This window comes from Myotis myotis, unplaced genomic scaffold (genome assembly GCF_014108235.1).
Source record: "Myotis myotis isolate mMyoMyo1 unplaced genomic scaffold, mMyoMyo1.p scaffold_m19_p_2, whole genome shotgun sequence".
NCBI lineage: Eukaryota > Metazoa > Chordata > Mammalia > Chiroptera > Vespertilionidae > Myotis > Myotis myotis.
This window is the reverse complement of record NW_023416324.1, coordinates 99,053,695-99,062,766: the sequence shown is the minus strand read 5'-3', so window position 1 is coordinate 99,062,766 and position 9,072 is coordinate 99,053,695. Positions and strand designations below refer to the sequence as shown.

Genomic DNA, 9,072 nt, shown 5'->3' with positions numbered 1-9,072 from the left:
TTAAAAATATATCCAGCCTGCTTTAAATAATCCAGTGTGTGTTAGAGGTGGCGAGAAGGAGAGGGAAAAGAGCATTTAAAAGAAACAAGATTGCTCATGTTCTGGTAATTGTTGAAGCAGGATGATGGGTCCATGGAGGTTCATTATGTTAACCATTATCTCTACTTTGTATATGTCTGAAATTTTCCATAATATGTTTTAATTGCATGTACCATTGAATCCAGCAGTCCCATTCCTTTTAAAGTAAAAGAAATAGTAAATAATAATACTCTAGCATTGTTTTCAGAAGCAAAAATAATGGCAACAAAGTGCATACCTATTGACATAGATATAGTTGTAGATCTATACAATTATAGATCGACATCACTTTGAACATTTCGTGTCAATCCCTTCTGGTCTGCAAGATTCCTATTGAGTAATCAGCCGGCAGTCTTATGGAAGCTCCCTTGTATGTAATTAACTTTTTTACCTTGCTGCTTTTATGATTCCCACTTTGTCTCTAACCTCTGGCATTTTAATTATGATGTGTATGATGTGTCTTGGTGTAGGCCTCTTCGGGTTAATCTTGTTTGGGACTCTCTGAGCTTCCTGGACTTGATGTCTATTTCCTTTGCCAGGTTAGGGAAGTTGATTCCTTCTAATGTATTCTTTATTTCAGTTATTGTATTCTTTATATCTGATTGGTTCTTTGGAAATGTTTCTGTCTCCTGTTGTGTGTTTTTTCCAAAAAATATGAAAATCAGATTTACTACTACAATATTTTATAACAATAGAAGGTAGCTGGAAATCCTACAGGCTAACACAGACAATATGATATACAACCCCAGGGGCAGAAGCCACAGGTTTAGATTAAGAACCTTTCAATGGACTGCTGAATGGATTGGATCTGTTGCTTCAGCAGTGAGCCTTCTTTGATGGTGACAGAACAGGAGACGACAGGCCTGGAGACCTCACAGGCCCACTCCAGTGGCTGCTTGGAGTGCACAAACAGGTAGGGCACATTCTTGTCATCACACAGCAAGGGAGGTGCAAGATGATCTCTAGGGCTCTGCGTCTGCAGCCATCACAATGAGCTCAGAGATGCCTGTTAAGGGTTTTGGTGGCCTCATTGGCTCCTTTTTGAAGCTGCTTGTAGTTACATGACTACTGAATGAAGTCCAATCGTTTTTTGGTGAGGTGGGCATCTGCGAGAGGTAGGCCTGCGGGTTTACCCTAGCCTCAGTCATAGCTGCGGTTCCGCGGTCCCGCCTCTCCTCTAGAAGCGCCGCAGTACAGAGGAGCACTCCACTCTGCTGGAAAGTTGCACCAAAGTCCTATCTCCAATTTTATGTTTCCTATGTCATTGTTGACATTTTCACTAAATTCATTGAGCTTTCTCATAACCCATGTTTTGAACTCTGCATTTGTTAGATTGCTTGTTTCATTTTCATTTAGTTCTTTTTCTGGAGATTTGTCTTTTTCTTTGGGACAAGTTTCTCTGTCTCTTCATTTTGGCTGCCTCCCTGTGTTTTTTTCTATGTATTAGGTAGAGCTGCTGTATCTTCCAGTCTTACAAGAGTGACCTACTGTAGCAGGTGTTCTGTGGGGCCCAGGGATGCAACCCCTTGTCACCTGTGCTGGGTGCTGCATGGCTGTTCCTTGTGTGTAGATTGTTGCACCCCTATTGCAGTTGGGCCTTGATTGCTGTTACAATGTCAGTAAGAGGGAATGGCCCTCAAACCGACTGGCTGTGAGGAATGGCCGTGAGTCCAGCATATGAGTTGGTGTGCAGGGCTGACCACATGGATAGGGATTTGCTTCAGCGGGGCTCTGGAGCCTGCCAAGTCCCTCCTTTGGGTGTGTTGTTTGTGGAGGTGAGTGGGTGGTGCTCTGATTTGGTCTGAAACCAGCCATTGGGTATGTTGATTCTGGGGCCTCTTGGGAGGTACTCTAGTCAGGCCACGGTCAGCCACTGCCTGTGCCTGGCCTGGGGCCACCTGGTAGGAGATGGTTGATGCCCGTGCTGGGATTGGAGGTGGCTGTGAGAAGCTGAACTGTGACCCAAGACCAACTGCCACTAGAGCAGGGCTTTGGGCCGCTTAGTAAGAGTTATGGGGCATGCTGAGGCCAGACACTGCTTGTCCCTAGTTGGTGAATCTTTGAGACATTTTAGTAAAGTCTGCATCTTGAACCAAGGCCGTCAATTTGTGTGGAATCACCAATGAAAGAGGTTCTAGCACAGTGGTTCTCAACCTTGGCTGCACATTAGAATCACCTGGGAATCTTTTTAAAATCCTGATTTCTGGGCCTCATCCTCCGGAAATTCTGTTTCTTTTTTATGGGGTGGGACCACAACATTAGTAACAAAGAAACAGAATTTCTGGAGGATGAGGCCCAGAAATCAGGATTTAAAAAAGATTCCCAGGTGATTCTAATGTGCAGCCAAGGTTGAGAACCACTGTTCTAGCAGGTCACAAGTGTTCAGGAATAACCAGGGTAGGTGAATGGTGTTAGCCAAGTTAATGGAGACTCAGATTTGGTGTCCACCTGCACCTGCTGACTGGATGGGGAAACAATTATCGCTTTTGTCGAAAGTAGAGGTGCCCCTCTAGCCCTCAATTTGAAACCAGATAATATACTTCTTCCCGGTATGTCCCTGGCACTTTCCAAGCTGCAGCCCCAGCGCTGGAGCTGAGTGAGTGAGTCTGTGAGCAAGTGAAGCTGCGCACAGACCCTTTAAGATCTGCAGTGCTTAGGTCCCCAGCAGCCTCCGGCTCACTCAGCCACAGTCTCTGCTGGTTTTCACAGCCATAAGTTTGGGGATGTCTCATCTGGCGCTGGAGTCCTGGTGTAGGGCTGGGACCCTTTGCTTATCACGAAGGACTTCCACAGCTCAGATATCCCTCTCATTTCCTTTTCTTTTTTTGTTTTCAGAGAGGAAGGGAGAGAGAGAGCGAGAGCGAGAGCAAGAGCGAGAGCGAGAGCGAGAGCGAGAGCGAGAGAGAGAGAGAGAGAGAGAGAAACATCAATGTGATAGAGAAAAATTGACTGTTTCTCCTCCCCCCCCCCCCGCCCCCCGCTTCTCACACACACATTCACACACATTCACATACACCCCAACTGGGGACCAAACCCACAACTGGGCATGTGCCCTGACCAGAAATCAAACCAGCAACTTTTTGGTGCACGAGTTATGGGACCTGCCCATTCTGGATTTCCATCCCTCCTACCAGTCTCATTGTGACTCCTGTGTATCTTTAGTTATGAAAACTCTGTCAGCTAGTTTTCAGGTGGTTCTCAATGATGATTGTTCTGTAATTTAGTTGTAATGTTGACGGGTTGTGGGAGGAGGTGAGCACTGCATTTACCTACTCTGCCTACTTGACTGGAAGTATGTGTTTGCATTTTAAATAAGCCCCTATTTTTTCTTTACAGATGATCCTATTATCTGTAAATATTGCAGTTTCTTCTCTTTCTGTTCTCATTTTCCCTATTTAATTATTTTCCCTTAGAGACAGGAATAAACTGTTTCTTAAAGTCTGGCAGAAGTCATCTAAGCATAGTCTTTGAGGGCAAGAGAAGACTGACTATCTTCCAATAGTCAGTCCAATGGACTATCTTCCATTTTATTTAATGCCTTTGGTCTGTCAGAGTTTTTTACTTTTACTAATATATTTGATAAACTTTATTCCCATATATCTTAAAGTATCATCTTGAATTAACTTTTCAACTCATTTGAATTCTGCCTCTATGAGTGCTTTAAAAGTGGGTATTTGTGTGGCATATATTCTGCAAATATTTGTGTTGTCTTTTCATATTGAAAACCAATATATAGGAATATAAAATTCTGGGTTTAATTTCTTTTCCTTAAAAATTTAAAAAACATTATTCCATTATCTTTTTGCTTCTGATGTTGCTGTTCAAAAGTTGGATGTCTATTAGCTTTTCGGTTGCTTTCTTTTATGATTACTTTCCTCTTGAAAATCTTGAGCATTTTCTTTTTTGATAGCCTATGCAGAGGTGAGCAAAAGTAGGTTTACAGTTATGAGTATGCAAAACTTCATTCTTGTCATATTTATTTACTACTTGCTGTATTATTATTTCTTATTATTATTAACCTACTTTTGCCCACCCCTGCATTTCACCATAATGTATATAGGGCTTTTTGTAGCTATTGATGAATGGGCAAAGGAATGACATACGGCCCTTGAACACAGCCAACCTCTCTGCAAGCTGTCCTTAACTAGGCCATGAAAACAATCTGAGCAATAGCTGGGTGAGCCCTCAGGGTGCCCTCACTGCTGGTTCTGAGCATGCACCTCTGCCCTCCCCGTGACACTAGCTCTGCACATTCCCTGTCATATTTTTTTACCTTCACTTCATTTTTCACCGCTTTGTCATTTTAATAACTTTAGCTTTATTGACATACAATTCAAATCTTTTTTTTTCAAATTTGAAAGTGCTTATTATCTTTTTTAAAAAATTTATTTTCTTGTTTAAAGTATTACAAATAGTTGTACATATGTCTCCTTTTTTTCCCCATTGACCTTCCCCCGACCTCCCCTACCCCCTTGCACATGCCCTTACCCCCGCCCCACAGTGTCTTGTGTCCATTGGTTATGCTTATATGCATGCATATAAGTCCTTCGATTGATCTCTTCCCCCCCAAACCCCCCGCACAACACTCTCCAGCCTTCCCGCTGTAATTTGACAGTCTGTTCCATGCTTCTCTGCCTCTTTATCTATCTTTTTGTTCATCAGGTTATAATGTTCTTTATTATCCATAAATGAGTGAGATCATGTGGTATTTTTCTCTCTCTAACTGGCTTATTTCACTTAGCATAATGCTCTCCAGTTCCATCCATGCTGCTGCAAATGGTAAGAATTCCTTCTTTTTTATAGCAACATAGTATTCCATCGTGTAGATGTACCATGGTTTTCTAATCCACTCATCTGCTGATGGGCACTTAGGCTGTTTCCAGATCTTAGCTATGGTTAATTGTGCTGCTATGAACATAGGGGTGCATATATCCTTTCTGATTGGTGTTTCTGCTTGGGATATATTCCCAGAAGTGGTATTACTGGCTCAAATGGCAGTTCCATTTTCAGTTTTTTGAGGAAACTCCATACTGTCTTCCATAGTGGTTGCACCATTCGGCATTCCCACCAGCAGTGCACGAGGGTTCCTTTTTCTCTGCATCCTCTCCAGCACTTGTCATTTGTTGATTTGTTGATGATAGCCATTCTGACAGGTGTGAGGTGGTACCTCATTGTTGTTTTGATTTGCATCTCTTGGATGATTAGTGACTTTGAGTATATTTTCACATGTCTCTTGGCTTTCTGAATGTCCTCTTTCAAAAAGTGTCTATTTAGGTCCTTTGCCCATTTTTTGATTGGGTTGTTCATCTTCCTTTTGTTAAGTTGTATGAGTTCCCTGTAAATGTTGGAGATTAAACCCTTATTGGAGATAACATTGGCAAATATGTTCTCCCATGCAGTGGGCTTTCTTGTTGTTTTGATGATGGTTTCTTTTGCTGTGCAGAAGCTTTTTATTTTGATGTAGTCCCATTTGTTTATTTTCCCCTTAGTCTTTCTTGCCCTAGGATCTGTGTCTGTAAAGATATTGCTATGACATATGGTGCAATTTTGCTGCCTATGGAGTCTTGTAGTGTTTTTATGGTTTCCCATCTTACATTCAAGTCCTTTAGCCATTTTGAGTTTGTTTTTGTGTATAGTGTAAGTTGGTGATCTAGTTTCATTTTTTCGCATGTATCTGACCAAATTTCCCAGCACCATTTATTAAAGAGGCTGTTTTGACTCCATTGTATGCTCTTGCCTCCTTTGTCAAATATTAGTTGAGTATAATGGCTTGGGTTAGTTTCTGGATCCTCTATTCTGTTCCATTGGTCTATATGTCTGTTCTTGTGCCAGTACCAGGCAGTTTTGAGAACTGTGGCTTGGTAATATAGTTTGATGTCTGGTATTGTGATCTTTCCAACTTTGTTCTTCTTTCTCGGGACAGCTGTGGCTATTCAGGGTCATTTTTTATTCCAGATGAATTTTTGGAGAGTTTGTTCTAGATCTTTGAAATATGCCATTGGCATTTTAATAGGTATTGCATTGAATTTATAGATTGCTTTAGGTAGTATGGACATTTTAATGATGTTGATTCTACTATTCCATGAACATGAGATGTTCTTCCATTTGTTTATGTCTTCCTCTATTTCTTTTTTCAATGTCCTGTAATTTTTCGTGTACAGGTCTTTTACATCCTTGGTTAAGTTTATTCCTAGGTATCTTATCTTTTTTGGTGCCATAGTAAATGGGGTTGTGTTGTTGTTTTTTTCATTTCTCTTTCTGTGAGTTCATTATTGGTATATAAAAAGGCCATAGATTTATGGGCATTAATTTTGTATCCTGCTACATTGCCAAATTCATTTATTAGGTCTAGTAAATTTTTTATGGAGTTTTTGGGGTTTTCTATGTATAGTATCATGTCATCTGCAAATAAGGATAGTTTTACTTCTTCTTTTCCAATTTGGATGTCTTTTATTTCTCCTTGTTGTCTGATCACTACCTACAATTCACATCTTTATGCCCAGCCAGCATGGCTCAGTGATTGAGCATTGATCTATGAATCAGGAGAGACCGCGGGAGGGCTTCAGGGCATGTCCAGCCCATCTCACGCAGTCCCAATCAGCCAGACCCCAGCAGCAAGCTAACCTACCAGTTGGAGCATCTGTCCCCTGGTGGTCAGTGCATGTCATAGTGAGCAGTTGAGTGGTCTTAGCATATCATTAGCATATTATGCTTTGATTGGTTGAAAGGCCACCAGACCCTTAGTATATTAGGCTTTTATTATACTAGAGGCCCGGTGCATGAAATTCGTGCATGGGGGGAGAGGGTTCTTCAGCCCGGCCTGCACCCTCTCGCAATCTGGAACTGCTGGCTCCTAACCGATCACCTGCCTGTCTGTCTGATCACCCCTAACCACTCTGCCTGCCTGCCTGATGTCTCTAACTGCTCACTTGCCTGCCTGATAGCCCCTAACTGCTTCTGCCTGCCTGCCTGATCACCCCTAACCACTATGCCTGCCTGCCTGCCTCATCGCCCCTAAGTGCTCACCTGCCTGCCTGATAGCCCCTAACCACCTCTGCCTGCCTTCCTGATGTCTCTAACTGCTCACCTGCCTGCCTGATAGCCCCTAACTGCCTCTGCCTGCCTGCTTGATCACCCCTAACCACCTCTGCCTTCCTGCTTCATTGCCCTTAAGTGCTCACCTGCCTGCCTGAAAGCCCCTAACTGCATCTGCCTCAGCCCCCGCTGCTGTGGCTTTGTCCAGAATGACATCTGGAAGGTCTTTTGGCTGTCCAGTCTAATTAGCATATTATGCTTTTATTATTATAGATAGTATCTTTAAAGTTTTGTACTGGTATTTTATAAGGCCTCTCTCTCCCAGCAATTCTAATGCTTTAGTCTATCAGGGGTGGGCAAACTTTTTGACTTGAGGGCCACAATGGGTTCTTAAACTGGACCGGAGGGCTGGAACAAAAGCATGGATGGAGTGTTTGTGTGAACTAATATAAATTCAAAGTAAACATAACTACATAAAATGGTACGGTCTTTTTTTTTTTTTTTAGTTTTATTCATTTCAAACGGGCTGGATCCGGCCCGCGGGCCATAGTTTGCCCACAGCTGGTCTAGGTGAAGATTCCAAAATCCTGAGAGGTCAAGACATGCCTAAGGTCACATAGCAAGGTGAGGCCAAGAGAAAAGAGCCCAGAATGCCTGACTCTTATTTCAGTGTCTTCCAAATACGTTATGGTGTATCTTTAAAAAATATATATAATATACACCACCTACTATGTCCCAGAGACAGTTTTAGACTCTTTACAAATACATTCATTTATCCAACCCTCACTCTCCAGATGAGGAAACAGAGAGATGAAGTCTCCTTTCCAATGTCACCCAGCCAGCAGAAAGCAGAGGTAAAATTGGCACCCAAGGCAGCCTGACTTCTAATACTGCCCTCTAGTGGGGGCAGCTCAGGAAAGGCACAGGTTTTGAAAATAGAAATCCCTACATTTATTTGTGTTCTGGTTCCATCACCATTTGCTGACCAGGCAAATCTAGGTAAGATAAATTGATTTAAACTATAATTTATTGAACCTTTACAAAGCACCATCAATTGTTACAGATTACCATATTTACTTTCTATAATCTCATTCAAAGATAGATATTATTTAATCTCTATTTTTCAGAGGGAGAAACTGAGAATCGAGGAGGTCATACTACTAACAAGGAGCAAAACCAGAAGCTGAACTCAGGATTAGTAACTCCAGAGAACATGCACACCCCACTTACCTGTCCTCCATGACTTAAATGGTTTTGAAATTTTATTTTTAAATTATCCTATAGTTTGTACATCACATATCTGATAAGACTTTTGTACAAAGAACTCTTCAAACTTAACAATAGGAAAGCAAACAACATAATTAACAATGAGCAAGAGGCTCTAAACAGATACTTCACTAAAGATTACATACAGATGGAAAATAAGCATAAAAAATGGACTCAAGCCTGGCTGGTGTGGCTCAGTGTTGAGCATCAACCTATGAACCAGGAAGTCACAGTTCAAATCCTAGTCAAGGCACATGCCCAAGTTGTGGGATCCATCTCCAGTAGGGGGCGTGCAGGAAGCAGCCAATCAATGAGTCTCTCTCATCATTGATATTTCTCCCTCTCTCTTCCTCTTTGAAATAAAATAAAATTAATTCAACATCAATTGTCATCAGGGAAAAGCAAATTAAATTGAGACACTTATTAGAATGTCTAAAATTCATATACAAGCAAATATCAATTTCTGGCAAGGATGCAAGAAATAAGAGGATTGGTGTTTCTCACATTGATGTTTCTCATTTCCTCTCTTTGAGAATAAAATAAAATAAAATAAAATAAAATAAAATAAAATAAAATAAAATAAGATGAAAAAGAAACACACATCATAGAATAGTTCATTACTTCCAAAAACTCTGTGCTGCTGTCCTTTGTGGTCACACCTTCCTGCCACCCTAATCCCTGGCATTCACTGAT

The 9,072-nt window shown here is 41.5% G+C and overlaps 1 pseudogene; it reads right to left on the bottom strand.

Moving 5' to 3' along the window:
• Positions 1-844: 844 nt before the first annotated feature.
• LOC118675487 lies at positions 845-1,226 on the bottom strand (annotated as a pseudogene).
• Between the last annotated feature and the right edge of the window lie 7,846 nt (positions 1,227-9,072).